This window comes from Solea senegalensis, linkage group LG17, assembly GCF_019176455.1.
Source record: "Solea senegalensis isolate Sse05_10M linkage group LG17, IFAPA_SoseM_1, whole genome shotgun sequence".
NCBI classification, from domain to species: Eukaryota; Metazoa; Chordata; class Actinopteri; order Pleuronectiformes; family Soleidae; genus Solea; species Solea senegalensis.
Genome location: NC_058037.1, coordinates 17,295,828 through 17,310,924, shown reverse-complemented (window position 1 = coordinate 17,310,924; position 15,097 = coordinate 17,295,828).

Here is a 15,097-nt window from a genome sequence, read left to right as displayed (position 1 = left end):
TGCTGTGAGTCATTCAACTTAACGGCTGTACTTCTGGGGAAAACATTCATATTTACAGTGTTTACTGACACACATAATGGTGTTTATAGGTCATGTGATTTTTCCTATCCTGAAAACAGAAGTGACTTAGTCCACTTTAGCTTTTTTGAAAATATTACAGGTGTCACAAATGTGACAGGTCTCTATCTATTTCAAATTTCTGCATTAGAATACCACATTAATGCCTCTGCATAACACTGTTTGGTTTTGTGGATTGCGTTACTTTGTTTTGTTTGTTTCTTTTCTATTTTGTTATTTCATTAATTTATGTAAATGTACTCTGTGCTTTCACAGAGGGAAAACTACTCAGAAGAAATGTATGAATAAGTTGCACGTTGAATATGCTTACAGTAGGTTGTGGAGAATGTACTTTATAGTTAATTACAATATATTTCCATTAAAAGCAAATTCACACAGCGTGTACATACTGTATATAAATGCACTATTTATCGCCTTGCTTGTATTTACCACCAACTGCATTTTTTTAGTTGAGCTACTATTGGTCTTGGTGTACTCGGACAGAGCTCCAGTCAACATTGCAGTTTAGAGCAGGTAGTTTCCATACTGTATTAAATTTTCTTGAGAACATTCTGTCTACAACTCCTTCTCGCCCCACCTGACGGCATCGTCTGATACTAGTGTGACCGGTTAGCCCAGGTCACACTGTCCCCTTGGGGAAGAATATGCGCACACCTCCACATGTTCCAACTTTTAATTCCAATTGGTGGTGCACTCTTGTTTTGGTCCAACAACACAACGAAGGAGAACTTGTGAGGTTTCACTGTAAATTTAATGGAATATGAGATTGAGTGAGGAATGCTAGACCCCCGTGTAAGTTTGTATATGCACATGGGGAACTCACTCTCTCTGTGAACGTGGAACGCATTAAGTGTGACCCAGCAGTCCTCATGACATGGACCTTGACAGCCCACTCTCTTTTGTTCTCGCCACCACACCACAACCTGAACCCTTAGAGTGACGCTTCTGAGGAAAAGGATGACGAGGATGGACTTGATTCATCTGAATGAGAGGTTGGGTCGGGTCAGCACAGCACTTGATTGGATGTAAATGAGTGTACTCCCCAGTGTAAGAGAGGAGTCATCCTCCTCATACATGAATATGTGGAAGCTCCTAACACTCCATCAGTCGTGTCACAGGGACTTTAACCTCTCCATTGTGAAGCTGGTAACATTTTATTCACAGAAAGGTGGTGAGTAAGTAAGGATACATGGTTAGAATGCAAAGAAACGGGGCAATGGTTTGCAAGGAGTCGTTTGAAGAAAAGTATCTATAAATACTCTCCTCAAGTGTTTGTAGCCTACATGGAGACATCAGATACATTTTTAAACCTGTCCATGTGATTTGACTTTTGGTGAATGTGATGGTGAGCTACTGATAGTTACCTGATGGTTGACACAGGAAATTTGGTTTGATGTACTGAGAGATCTAACTCTTAAGTTTGGAAGCAGTTTCTTACGTCATGTGATTTATTTATTTTTATTTTTGAGCTTTCAAATAGCCTTCAAACACCACCACAAAACAACACAAAACAAGAGGTTGTCCACAGAGTTTCCACTGTGATGGATGTGTTTAAAGCAAATAGTACAATATTAGCAATCTTCACCACGTAGGACAATAAAGTCCAATCCAGATAGTTGCTCCAACAATCTGAATCTGCTCTGCCCTCGAGCGGACATCTTCACTTCTCTCTAATGAAAAGCAAATAGAGTCACTTGTCTGAGTCAGAGAAATACGGGAGAAACTAACCAAACATTTGGTTTTGCTTTTCACAACTAAACGTCTTTTATTTTTCTGTCAAAATGGAGGGGTTTTCTTCCATGGCTCCAGACTGCAGCCAAGTGGCTGACAGACTGTTATCGGTTTCATTTTCAGTGAGGTATGGCTGCTGGCTACATCTCAATATTAAACAGTCTCTCTACTGATTTGCAGACAGAGAGTCATGACTGAAAGAGAGGCTGCTGTGTCATTCGTATCATTTAAAATCCTTGGATGTGGACTGTGTTTAAATTCTTACATTTTTCTATTTATATATTTTTTTCTTATTGAGTTGTCAGTACAGAAACATCATAGTATATATATGAGGAGTTAAGATGAATCTGCTAACTTAAGACATTGTATTTTAAGGCCATTGCTTTCAGAGTGTTGCTCACTACTTTTGACGTCTGCATTTATTTTTAGTTTAAAGCTGCCTGACCTCTTTTTCCCACCCCTTTCTTTCTCCTTTTTTGTTTCTTTCACTCTCTTTGATTATAACCACTTTGGTGTCCTGCTGGGGTGTTTCCATCAGCTGAGTTTTTCTGCATGCAAGCAAGTAGTGTGGCTCTCACTCTCGAGTGTGATTAGTCAAAGGGATCCGACATTCAACAGAAGCTGTCGCTTCTTAAGACACCAGTAGCACACTGCAGAATATTTTAATAAAGATGCTGTCGAGTGAGGCTGCACAAGCCCAAACTGGGTATTACACACAGCTATGTTTCTCTTTACGCTCGTATGCAGTCACAATAGCGAGGTTTTTTTTCATGGTTTCAGAATGCCTTGGGTGGTAGTGCTGCTGTTGTGAGGGGTTTAGGGACAGCTCAACTGGATAACACATTCAGTTCCAAATCACAACCCAACAGGGCATTAAGACATTCATCCAAATGATTTTAGCAAGTACAAGAGACAAAATATCTGGTAATGTGATTTTCTCTAAAACCATGCTGTGGAATTCTGCCAGGCTGTTAGCTTTTTCTTTTTCTTTTTTTTTGCCATGCAAACAAAATTCAACAACAACTCATATGATGGATCCAAATGAAATTTTATGAGGAATCACTCGCTTGTGCCCGTGTTTTCATTTCCCCCTTACAAGTTAAAAAAAAACTACAGCGGATGCCAAGCCTGAAATGTCGACCACAAACAAACAGCACAGTGTAAGAATATCTGACATCAGTCAATGTGTGTAACCATCTGAAATACTTCACTGTATTATGTGTTTCTAGAAGAGGACTTAACTACCATGTACCCACAAAGCAAACTCCTCTGAGTGAACAGCCCTGCAGATGAAATAGTTAGTGTCTAATGCTGGGAACCAAACTTAAACTCTGTTATATTTGTCATGTTACTTCAGCATGCAGGGGTTTCCCCCAAAAAAATTCACCTGTAGTTGCATTTTACATCTAATAACAATTCCAATGACTTTATAACAATGTTTGCATGTATCACGTACTGTGATATCAGTGCTTTCTTTTTCCTAATTAAATAAATAAAATTAATGTATTTTAATGTTACATAATGTGGTGGTGGTCTACTGCCCAGAGGAAATGGCACATTGCTCCTATTTTCATCACTGATCTTTTAGTCAAACTGAGAGTTTTGGACATGCTATTATATCCGATATTTAGTCTTGGTCCAATACTGGTCTGAATTGGATCTTGAAAACCCCCAGACCGAACTGTGAGTGTGGGATGCAGTGATTGTGTAGACTTATTTTAAGATAAAGGAAGGAAAAAAAGGAACATAGAGGAGTATAAATAAGTTAAACGACTGATATAGGTATGTGATAACAGTATTTGAAACAGGTTTTAACTACATTCTCCTAACAGACGGACAAAAGGGGACAGAAAACCCCGTCTAGTTCTCAGAGAAAATCTAAACTGGATGCTTTCAAAGTGACTGACTGTGTGACACATTTCAGCTCGACGTGTTACACCTGAGAAATCCTGAATGGGATCACAGGATGTTGGTATTCTACACCAGTTCACCTAGTGTCTTCCTTTTTGTTTTAATGGGCTGACAGAATAATGGCTTGGAGAAGAAGTGCGGGCTTTTACCTATCTATTCTTCCTCTCAGCATTCAGCATGACACACAAGACACACACACTCTCTCTCTCTCACACACTCACACACTCTTGAAGAACTACAGACAGACAAATACTCTCGATGGCAGAATTCAAACTGTTTCCTCAAAATTATGTCAAAGATTTGACAAGAAAAGTGGTCGAGTTGTCAGCGTCTTTACCTCAAAGAAAATGTCTTTAAGTGTCTTATTTTTAGTACCTTTTTTATTGACACTTTTTATGAGAGTAAAGAAAGCACCATGTTATCATAGATCTTACCGATAATCTTAAAGTTCCACTGTGTAAAATGTAGGAGAGTTTAGTGTCAAAGATGCACAATTGCTCTTGAATAAAAATAATTGTTTTTTTGTCGTCTTTGAATAAGGCTGCTATGTGTGCTGCTATGTTTCTACAGCAACCCAAATGGACAAACCAGCCAGAAACAAATAAGAATGACATCCTCTCTGGCATGTGAAGGCCACTGCAGTTCCCTGGCGCACTTGTAAAAGGGAGAGGTGAGTGGAGAAATCCTCCAAAGGTCACAATCAACACTCTCATCATCAGATGTCATTAATTTTGAACATATTGGACCCTTAACTGCTGCTCTAAAACCCAGTGGCTGACAAAGATTCTTCCGTAGCGCGGTCCCAACCACTGAAATGTGTCTTCACCTCACGCTGACTCTTCTGAGGACACCGAGACAAGCTCCAGAGTTTACTATAATTAGTTTTGAATTAATCTGTCACCTGCAGTGGGGTGCCAGACTGTGTTGTCAGTGTTTCTCACCTCTGAGTGCAATGACACATCAGTGCAGAGGCCAAGATCTTCAAGCCTCTTGTGTTTCTGTGGTGACAAACGGATCTGTTTAATCCCTTCCATTTAAAGCGATTAGCAAATGCGAAGGATGCTAAAAGGTCTCCCAATAAACACTTAGATTTCAGTCATGTGCCAGCACACATTTGGCAAAGGCTTTGTTTGTCGCATTGTAGGGCGCTGCATCGAAAAACCCCAAACCCTCAGTCCTGTATTCAAATACCTTTTCTCTTTAAGGAATAGCAAATGTTTAGAAACTAGATTTGACAATTAAGAAAACTGTTAGATGGACTATAAGTGTGGCTTGATGGTGTCCTATTAATAGTCCTCTTCAAGCTAATGGTTTGTTGTTCAGGCCAGGCTGTGGGTGCTTCAAGCCAGCAGCCTGTGAGAGTTGAGTAAAAACACTTTTAGACTGGCTGCTTCCATGTGGGCAGAGCCCTCTGAAGAGAAGCTCGTAAGGTTTTTGCCAACGTCAGTTGAAAATAGAAGGAGTGGTCAGTTTTTTTGGTTTGAATCCTAATATAAATGAAGATTATTCTTTTTTTATAGTGGAAGTCCTCTTCGTGTGAAGGCAGGACAGGACACTTTCCAAGAAAACATTATCTTTATCATTGAAGTCTAAGAAGAAAATACAGGTATTTGGATGAAGACTGGTCTCAAACTAGTTGCTTCTTTTTCAGATTCAAAAATTCAGATTTTTTGCCGTATTAATTTCATACAGTCTATGGTTAATTTCATCAAGAGGAGAGTACCAAGTGCTAATGTTTTCAGAGAACCCCTGTTTCACAAGTTACCTTGTTTTAACTAACTATTCCCCCGATTAGTCGATTTTTAGTCGAAATTTCAGGGCTTCAGTTGATTACAGCCCTAATGTGTTCACATTTATGTACATGAGTTAAGGCTAAAATTTTTATTTGGTTTTAGATATCCATTTTTTTAAGTCAAGTTTCAATTCCGTATTCGCTGAAACTGTTGCGCTTAAAAAAGCTGCTGCATTATGATGCTGCTGTGTCTTTATAATATTGCTGTTATTTATTGGTTTGTGGTTCTACTTTTGTATTCTCTTTAGATTTACCTTTTATTTATTTATAATATCAAGTATTAGGAAGTGAGATCGGGGAACCACATCTCATTCCTCAAATCCTTGAGTTATATTTATATTTCCATAGAAAATAACAGTCGAAAATAGAAGAATTCAGTTGCTAATTGCATTGTTTCAAATGGCAGTTGAGAATTAGAAAAGTTTAATTGTTCAGCCCTAATGTCACATGGCACAATGGCACATGGCACAAACAGTTTTCCCAATAAACCATTTATTTGTCCCTGTACAAAATCCCAAAAAACAGATATCATACTGACTAGTTGATTATTATCAAATAGATGGCAATTCATTTAGTATTGATGTATTGATTGAATTGTTGCAGCCCTAGAGAGAGTTTTTTCCTGAGCCTCCTCTGTGTGACGCCCAGACTCCTCACCTCCCTCTGCCTGACTGGACGCTGCTTTAGCACATTAGCATTAGTACTCTGAATTCCTTATGTAGACAGTTACCACCTGGCCGGCATCATGTCCCTGCATGAGTCAGAGAGCTGACCATTAACAACGCGGCAGGTGCCATAGCTCTGGCGAAGGATCAAGTCCATGTGGTGAAGTTAACCTTAGCTTTTCTCCTGGCCGGACTTCCACAGATCCCATAAGTGCTCCCCTGGCTGCCATAGACTGAGATGACTGCTACCACCCTGCTTCTCTACAGACAAACTCTGCGAACAGCATATTCTATTAGAGGCTCACTATAGATGCTGTTGGGGAGAACACACAAACACACACACACACACTCTCAAATCAATTTCACGCATGGTGGCAGGGCGATTAGAAGTACATAGGTCAACAAAGCTGATTCTGATAGCTTTTTCTAAAGTGTGAACTTCAAATGTAAAATTAAAGACCAATCTATTATTTAATATACATCAATACAATATAATCCATATTTTTAGAAAACGTCGCAGATATGTGAATGTGCAGCCCGCCTCCTCGACTTTATTGAGTTTTATAACATGTTCCAGGTCATTATTTCGCTGTCCAGCTTGCAGTGTTACTGTTTTGGTTCACTCTCATTTACAGCTGCAGCAGGCAGCTGTTATCCGTGAATAAGCTCTAAAAACCCACTGTACACTGTGTGCTCATCAACACACAGCAGGCAGACGCAGATGGAGACCAAAACAGAGGTACAGTAAAAAAGACAGTGACAATAATCATTCACCAGAAGCACAGTTTATGTTCATACTCATGCGTAAACAAGTGGACCGAGTGAGGTGATTGACTTCATCTGCAACCAGTAAGATCAATATTTTCACAAATTCACTGGCTTCCATATTTGAGGTTTTCTGTTCTGTTTCCCGGTAAAATTTGTGGATTGATGCCATTCTCAGTGCCAGTTGTTGGTCGAGCCCATGTTTTTCCCGCTTGCGTGTTTTGTGCCGTCATGATCGTGTCAAAAACAGAACAAATCAGAGGAAGACGATAGTGACACAATGGAGTTCAGTCGTGACTATTTCTTTATCTTTTACTTCAATCCCTTGATGATGGATTAACAATTTTAAATACATTTTTTATATAACACTTTTCTAGTCTTGATGACCATTCAAAGCTGCTTTATGCTACAGTGTTGCCATTTACCCATTCACACCGTGATATACAGTATGATCTATGTGATAGCACACTCTCATTCACATGCTGCCGGCCGGCATAGCCATCCGAAACAAACGTGGGGTTAAGTGTCTTGCCCAATGGCTTGGAATCGAACCCACAACCTTCAAGTTGAGAGACGACTCACTCTACCACAGAGCTACAGTCACCCCTAAGGCGATAATTAATGGAAGGACAAAAAATATTACACCTGAAGTTATAGAGAAAATATGGTTTGCTAAAAACATTCATGGCTAACGTAAAGGTATGCTAACAGCCCGAAGATGAATGCGCATCCTATCGTTGCACTGGAATTGGCATTGCTGGCAAAAAAATGAAGCGGGTGAAGATGAAATGAGCGTGTTCACCAGGCTAACATGGCTAATGACTATGTTAACAGGTGGAAAGTGAATATATGACTTTGAAATTGCCAAAAATCAAGCAGATGAAGAAGGAATGTGTCTCTTCAGCCGAAGCCGACAAAACCTCAAGTACTACATACTACATATACTACGTACTACATATAGCCAGGAGTGAATGCGTCACCATTTATTTATTCCAGCTTGGTGATAATAGTATGTTTTTTTGTTTCTTTGCTTAGTACATGCTGTCAGTGAATCAAAGAGCAGATCCAGTCTTTAAAGAGTGGCAGGCTGTATATTGACAGGGCAGAGGTGCAGGATTCAGTAATCCTGTGTTTCTACAGGGATTGCCCTGCTCTCTGTACAGCAGGGAGGGACTCTTGTGTTCAGGTCTGCACTGCATCATTCTGCCAAGACAGAAAGGTCCTTTTTCGCAGCTATTTTCGACACGCTCCGTCCCCGTGGTGGCCCCTTTGTCTGGCTGGGAATCACTTGTCACCTTTGTCACCTTGTAAGCAAGAACCACTGGAGTGTGTTTCTGCCTTTGCAGCCCTGGGGGGACATAAAACTGTACATGTGTAGCTCACAGAAAGCAGATCATTGTTCACAGTTTATGGAGTTTGCTGTTTATGTCCATTTACGTTTGTATTCGATGCTTGTGTATCTCTCTCCGTATCTTTCTCTTTCTATGCTTTTTTTTGCCCCCTATCCTCTCTTCATCTCCATCTCCCCTCTCACTCTTTCTGTCTCACTCTGACTCACTATCTCATGAACAAGGGGACGAGCACACAAACAGACACGCAAACACACTCTGTCAATGACCACTCACTGTATCATGCACAGCTGATAATTCAGCAGTCATAGCACAATACAACATAATGGGCACATACACTACTGCAGAGCTTCAAGATTTGCAGCGTTTACTAGCATGACACACTTGAAGAGAGTACAACATGCACACACACACACACACACACACACACACACACACTGTCAATGACCCCATCTTAGACGGCTGATAATTCGGCAGGCATGGCACAATAAGACACACAAACGTGCACACACCTACACATGCTCTACAGCGGAGCTTCAAGATTTGCTGCTACTGCCAGCATGACACACCAGGAAAGAGAGTACAACACACACACACACACACTTTACAATCATACCACTGGTGATACTGATACTGAGCACTAACATGTTTGCCGTGGTAGAGACTAATAATATCCCAACACCATAAGCATATTCATCAATGTCACCGTGTTTGTGTGCCTGTTAACATTATAACGCACCAACACACACACACAACCTGGCCCAGATCCCTCACATGAAGCAGCACTGTTTGGAGGAATGTACAGCAGAAGGGGAACGAGGGTGGGGGTATGCTGGTGGTGGTGGTGGTGTAGGGCTACAGCTCCCGAGTATCTCCATGGAAACAGGCTGAAGAGCAGCATATCCCACTCAGCATACTGTCAGAGACTGAGGATGAATCCAATCATCGTTAGGGAAGCCACACTACACACCAGGCAGTTGATTCAGTTATTATTTAATGCAACAGCTTTTTTTTTCTTTCTTTCTTTCTTCTTCACAGGGAAACACTCGCATCGACACCTGGATGAGGGGGTTTCCTCGTGCTCTAAGAGGTCGATACGCTCCCAAGTAGTTTATTGAACTTGGGACAAGAGATTCACTCCCCCAGGCTGATCAATGCAGATTGTATAATTGTCACGCACGCAAATGTAGCCTCGTTCTTTGCTCATCAAAGATTTTACCCACGGGCAACGTCCACTGACACATCCTGCCGTATGCGCTTCGTACAGTAACTGACAGCTGGCGTCGGAAAGTGGACATCACCCTTGACACAGATCCAAAGTGCTGATGGTACGGTTCAGGGTTTTTGAAGACACATTGTCAATCACTGAGCACGCCGTTACTTCTATTGACACGCCTCAGAGCTGTGTGCTCGTTGCTCACTGCTTTGGGTCAATGTGATCAAATTAGGGCTGCAACTAATGATTGCTTCATAATGAAGTTGATCTGTAGATTATTGTCTCGATTAAACGAGTACGTCTTTGGTCCATAAATGTCAGAAAATGTCGAAAAATGTTGATTAGTGTTTACCAAATCTGGAAATTAGGACGTTCTCAAATTCAGTTTTAATGGGTTTTTTTGTTATAAATATTCACATTTAGTAAGCTGAAAAATCAGAACACTTGTTTTAATTATTGAAACGACACTCAAACCAATTAATTGACGTGTACACATAATCGTTGCAGCCCTAGATTTAATGCATCTTCTGCTTTTTTATCTGGAAACTCTCTCTCCAGACTCTCCTGCACCAAAGTGGGTTCCGGAATTCTGTGATTTTTACATCATGGAAGACAGGAGTTGTTGATCCACTGCTACCTCCGTGATTAAGTTCAAATATGTTATCTTGTGGTATCCAGTTTTAGATGTCCTTCATTTGGATTTACCTTAGTGACACAAACTAACCCAACAAGGCAGCATTAGACCAGAAGCTCCTGTGTACCCACTAGTTAAAAACACTGATTTCTCTATGGACTTTGGTGCGGGAGTGAGTGGTTTACAAATGTGAGTCTCCAGCTAGAAAACGCCGTCTAACAGTGAGATAAAGCGGCAAACATATTCTTAAGATATTGCAGAATTAAGCATCCATAGATTTAAGTGAGCCTAAAATCTGTTTTTCCCTCTGTCCCTTCTGGCATCCATGTTGTCAATGAGAGTGAGAGAGAGAGTTTGGCTGGTCCATGGAAGCAGCTGCATGTGCAGCTAAGTCAGTGTTGATGATGTGCCAATACCTCATACAGCCACCCTTCAAAAAGCCTGAACTACTCCTATAGCTTTAATATTTTCAGTTAAAGCTGCCTAAATATCCCACAGATCTAAAATCTTGACAATGAAGTGGTTCTCACAGTAGCCTGTGTGCAGCAAAATGAATCTTATAGCAAAGTAGAGGTAACTTTAGATGAGAATGTTTAGTGTCTGATATTCAGTGACAAAAAGAGACGACAAAATTGTGACTGTGGTGGAACACTCAGAAGTAATTTCTTTTTTATTTGGACTTCAGGATTATTGCGTGGTTAATGGTCAAAGTCAATTTGACTTCCTGAAACTTGGACTGTTAGCAGAGACATGTCAAAGTGGTACTTCTAGTTACCTTGGAAGATATGTCGTCCAAAACCGTTATCTAATTCATCGTTGTACCTACTTGGCTCAGACGTGGACTGTTTGTTTCCACGTGTTCTCAGAGCAAAGCAGAGAATGAACTGTATCAATCACGCTCTCTACATCCACCTCTCACTCCTCCCTTTATTCATCCTCACTCCTCTACTCACTCATACACCCACACAGCTTCTCTTGCTACCTAACATGGTATTGTGCTCGGCACCACTCAGAGGGATTAAAACTGACGAGGTAAGATTCTGGTTATTTCCATCTGGCGTCTCTTCATTTAGCCACAGAACTAAATATTATGTGTTGAGTCTCTAATGTGCGCGTGGATCCTTTTTGGTCGCTAGGATATACAGTAGCAATACCACTCATAATGCTGAGGAGTTTGTGCCATTTTCCATGAAAATATCAAGTACATTTACGCTTTTTTCTTTGTTTTTGTCATGTTAATGAAGTATTTCGGGTTTTGAACCGTGAATTAGACGAGACTGCTCTTTTACCATTATGATTACATTTTATCGAACAAATAATGGTATCTACTCATGAACCAAGGGAATAATCTGCTAACAGCATGACACGTGATAATAATTATTAGTTGAAGCTGTGGCTCTTAACTTGTGGAGGGAAAAGTGCAGGTGCTAGAAAGAACCTGCAGATGTGCTTTAACTAATAATGCAATATGGACAGTCTCAAGTTGCAGTATTTAGTTGAAACTCTTGGACTTAATTCCAATATTTGATCATTTTGGTGTATTTAAGTCTGTGGCACTGTTGGTCTTAAGTATGTTATTTTTAACAGCTGTTCTTATTAATATCTCCACCCATCGAACTGATCTGCAAGTGAAAAGCAATGATCCTGGACTGTATTTAACTAGTCATTTTTTTACCTTTTGTATTGCAGACAACAGCATGAACTGAGAGGAAAAATACTAAGGTGTCACAACAGAGAGGAAAGATGTGAAGTTGTAACAGTGTGAGATGAAAACAGGTGAGCTGCCAAAAGAAACCCACTCTGAATGTAGGTTAATTGCTGGATCCTACAAATGATCCCTGTGGTGGATTTCACTAACACCTAAGCTCAAAATCATAGGGAGAAAAAACAATTTATTTTCACTCTTGATATCAATTAAAAGTGGAGCCAGGAAAGTGCAGGTTTGTGCTGCTCACTGGACAGACTAACACAATAAATTGCCAATTTCATTCGCAGTGCTTTGGGGAATTAAAGCAAGTCCACAGTCTGTGGTTACCATGAAGAGATCGACCATCAGGAATTCAAGCCTGCTGGGTAAGAAGCACACACACACACACACAGCTGGTAACCGTTTAACATCATAAACAAGGCAACCAAACCGAGAACAGAGTACACCGGTAGGCCTATTGTCGTGATCTGCACTCGTCATTAAATGAGCTCGTAAGTTAATGTCTGGTTAATCATTCTGTCCTGACCTCGTAACCCTGCGGCAGAACAAAGGGACAACACGCCAGTGACAGCAACGTGTGCCGCGGCTTTAATCCCCAAACCAAACGCACAGTTTCTGTGAATAAAACTAAGAGGGTTAAAACAAATGACTCATTTTCAACACTTTGCCAAATGACAGATTTGCACAGTCTCTAAATAGGACGGGCAGAACATTGAGGAAAATGTTTGAACACTCTGAAACTAAACCACAGTCATATCCAGGCTCGCGTATCAGCAGTCAAACATGATATTTGACCCAGTGGAGGCTGAACCTAATGATCAGTTTGTTTGTTTGGTCTTACCATCTGGCTACCCGTCCGGCTGTTCAGTCCTGATCTGACAGCTACTGGCCCAGATTTCCAAATTTGTTTGAGATAGTTCCTCAGAGGAAGACAAACTATTATTTGTGACCACGCTGTCTCTCAAAATTCACTGCCAGCTAGCTGATAAGACACTGAGGGGAAACGGCTAAATATGCTCAGTCCAAAAGTTTTAAAACAATCCCTTTGCAAGCACACCTGGAACTCACATATTAACACATCATATCTAGTTACTTTAATCTAAAAAGATAGGTGTTGCCAGGCAACCAGCAAAGACTCCAGGGGAGTTACTTGTAAGAGATGTAGTCTGCCTCATACATTGCACTTGTGATCAGTCAAATGTTTGATGGTGAGAAAGGAGTCTGGGTTTGACATATACTCACCAGCTACTTTATTAGGTACAAGTTCAACTGTTTATCTAAGTGGCAAATCACATGGCAGCAACTCAGTGCATTTGGACATGTAGACATGAAGGTTTAAAACCAAGCTTTAGGATGAGGGGGAAAGGTGACTAAAAACTACTTGGACAGGCTCAGAAACTACTGGTCTACTGAGATTTTCCACACACAACCATGTGTAGAGTTTACAGAGAATGGTCTTAAAAAGAGAAAATATCCAGGCCTTGTTTTTGCCAGAGGTCAGAGGAACATTGCTGACAGTCCCCAGCATGGACTACAGCAGCTGAAGACCTTACTGGATGCTTAAAGAAATGGCTGGTGTAACTTGACTGGTTGGACAGCGTTGTGTAAACACCTAGTAAACCCCAAACCTTTGGTGGCTACCAAAAACCAGTTAATCACTTTGTTGTTCAGTCAGTCCTACATTGTCGTGTTGTTGGAAGTCTCTCAGGGTTCGTGCGGTATGCTTATTTTTCGGTGTTTGAGCTTTTTACTTGGAATCAGCCAAACATGGCGTTTCCTGATGCTAGCAATCTGCCTGACAATCAGAGCAGTGAAAAGCCAAACAGGAGCTGTGAGGATCTGAGACTCAGTCCCTCTGATGTTCTCCTCTGCAACCCAGTGCCACACATGACAAATGACCACCTGAGCCAGACACCTTGCTGCACATGAAAGCGAGTCAGATTCAGTCCACACGTCTGTCTGCAAACACATGTCTTTGCCTCACTGTGTAGAGCCAGTGATACAGAGTCTTTCCTCTGCTGCACATCACAGTGCAGGTTTGAATGAGAATGCCAGCCGATGTGTAGGCAAACATGAATGAGCGTGAATCTAACGAGAGCAGTTTTTTAGCTAAATGGCAGCGGTCGTGATTGCCACTTTGTCATTTGTATTTTTTCAGCGTAAACACACAAACACACACACACAGCGGCTGAACAGAAGCAGCGACAAGACTGTCAAAGGAATAAACTCACACACACAAATTCAGAAAAACCCCGCAGCGCTGTCAGAAGGCAGAATGCAGGATTTGGATATCACTGCAGCACCAGCTCAATTCCAGCTCTTATTATGGCACTTCAAAGTGTGTGTGTGTGTGTGTGTGTTTCATTAGGCCACTTACAGGTTAAAGCTCTGTGGCATCAGAGCCAACATGTGACCGAGAGATTGAAGGATGTCAGAGGAAAGGTACTGTTCAGCTGTTGGCCGGAAGGTTTCCCAAATCAGAGGGTGATGGAGTAAGTCCGCCCCCCCATCCCCCACCCCCTCGTCATACGTTCACTGACATTATCCTTATCTCTCACTGTCTTCTCCCCTCTTCATCTTGAATTCCTTTTACTCATAAGGCACAAAGCATGAAGATGTGCATTGCAAATAACAGGAAAATGATGTACCCCCCCAAGCTGCAGTCACAGATAAAGATGATTACATTTATGGTAACTATTAAAGACTGACAGCTATTTTAATCATGACAAGATTGATGGAAAGCTGTTTGGCGACATTGTCAAGATGAAAATCCCCTTGTTGCCCATCGAGATGCCTGGCTGAGGAGAAATCCCTCCCACCCTGCTGGATTCTGTTACACACAAATACATATGAATGCACTCACGCACACACACACACACACACACACACACACCTGCACAGATTGCTGTGAATGAGGAGCAGAAGACGTGCTTTTCCTCCAAAACTGAAGAGAAACATATTTGGCTTCTCTGATAAAGCTTTTTTTTTTATTATTTTTCCAAACCAAAACCAATGACCTAATCTCATGTAACAACTTCTCATCTACCTGTTAAATTCAAAGCTGTAACACTTCCACAAAACAGTTGAGCAGAAAATATCTTGAGGAAAAACGCCAAAAAAAAAACAAAACCCAGTAAAGATTCTTACCTTGCAGCGAGTCTATGTTCCGGAGACATTGGAGCACATATGCAGCGCGTCTTCACACGGTGACAGGGAAGCAGTGGACAGACATACAGAGGTGTTTTACA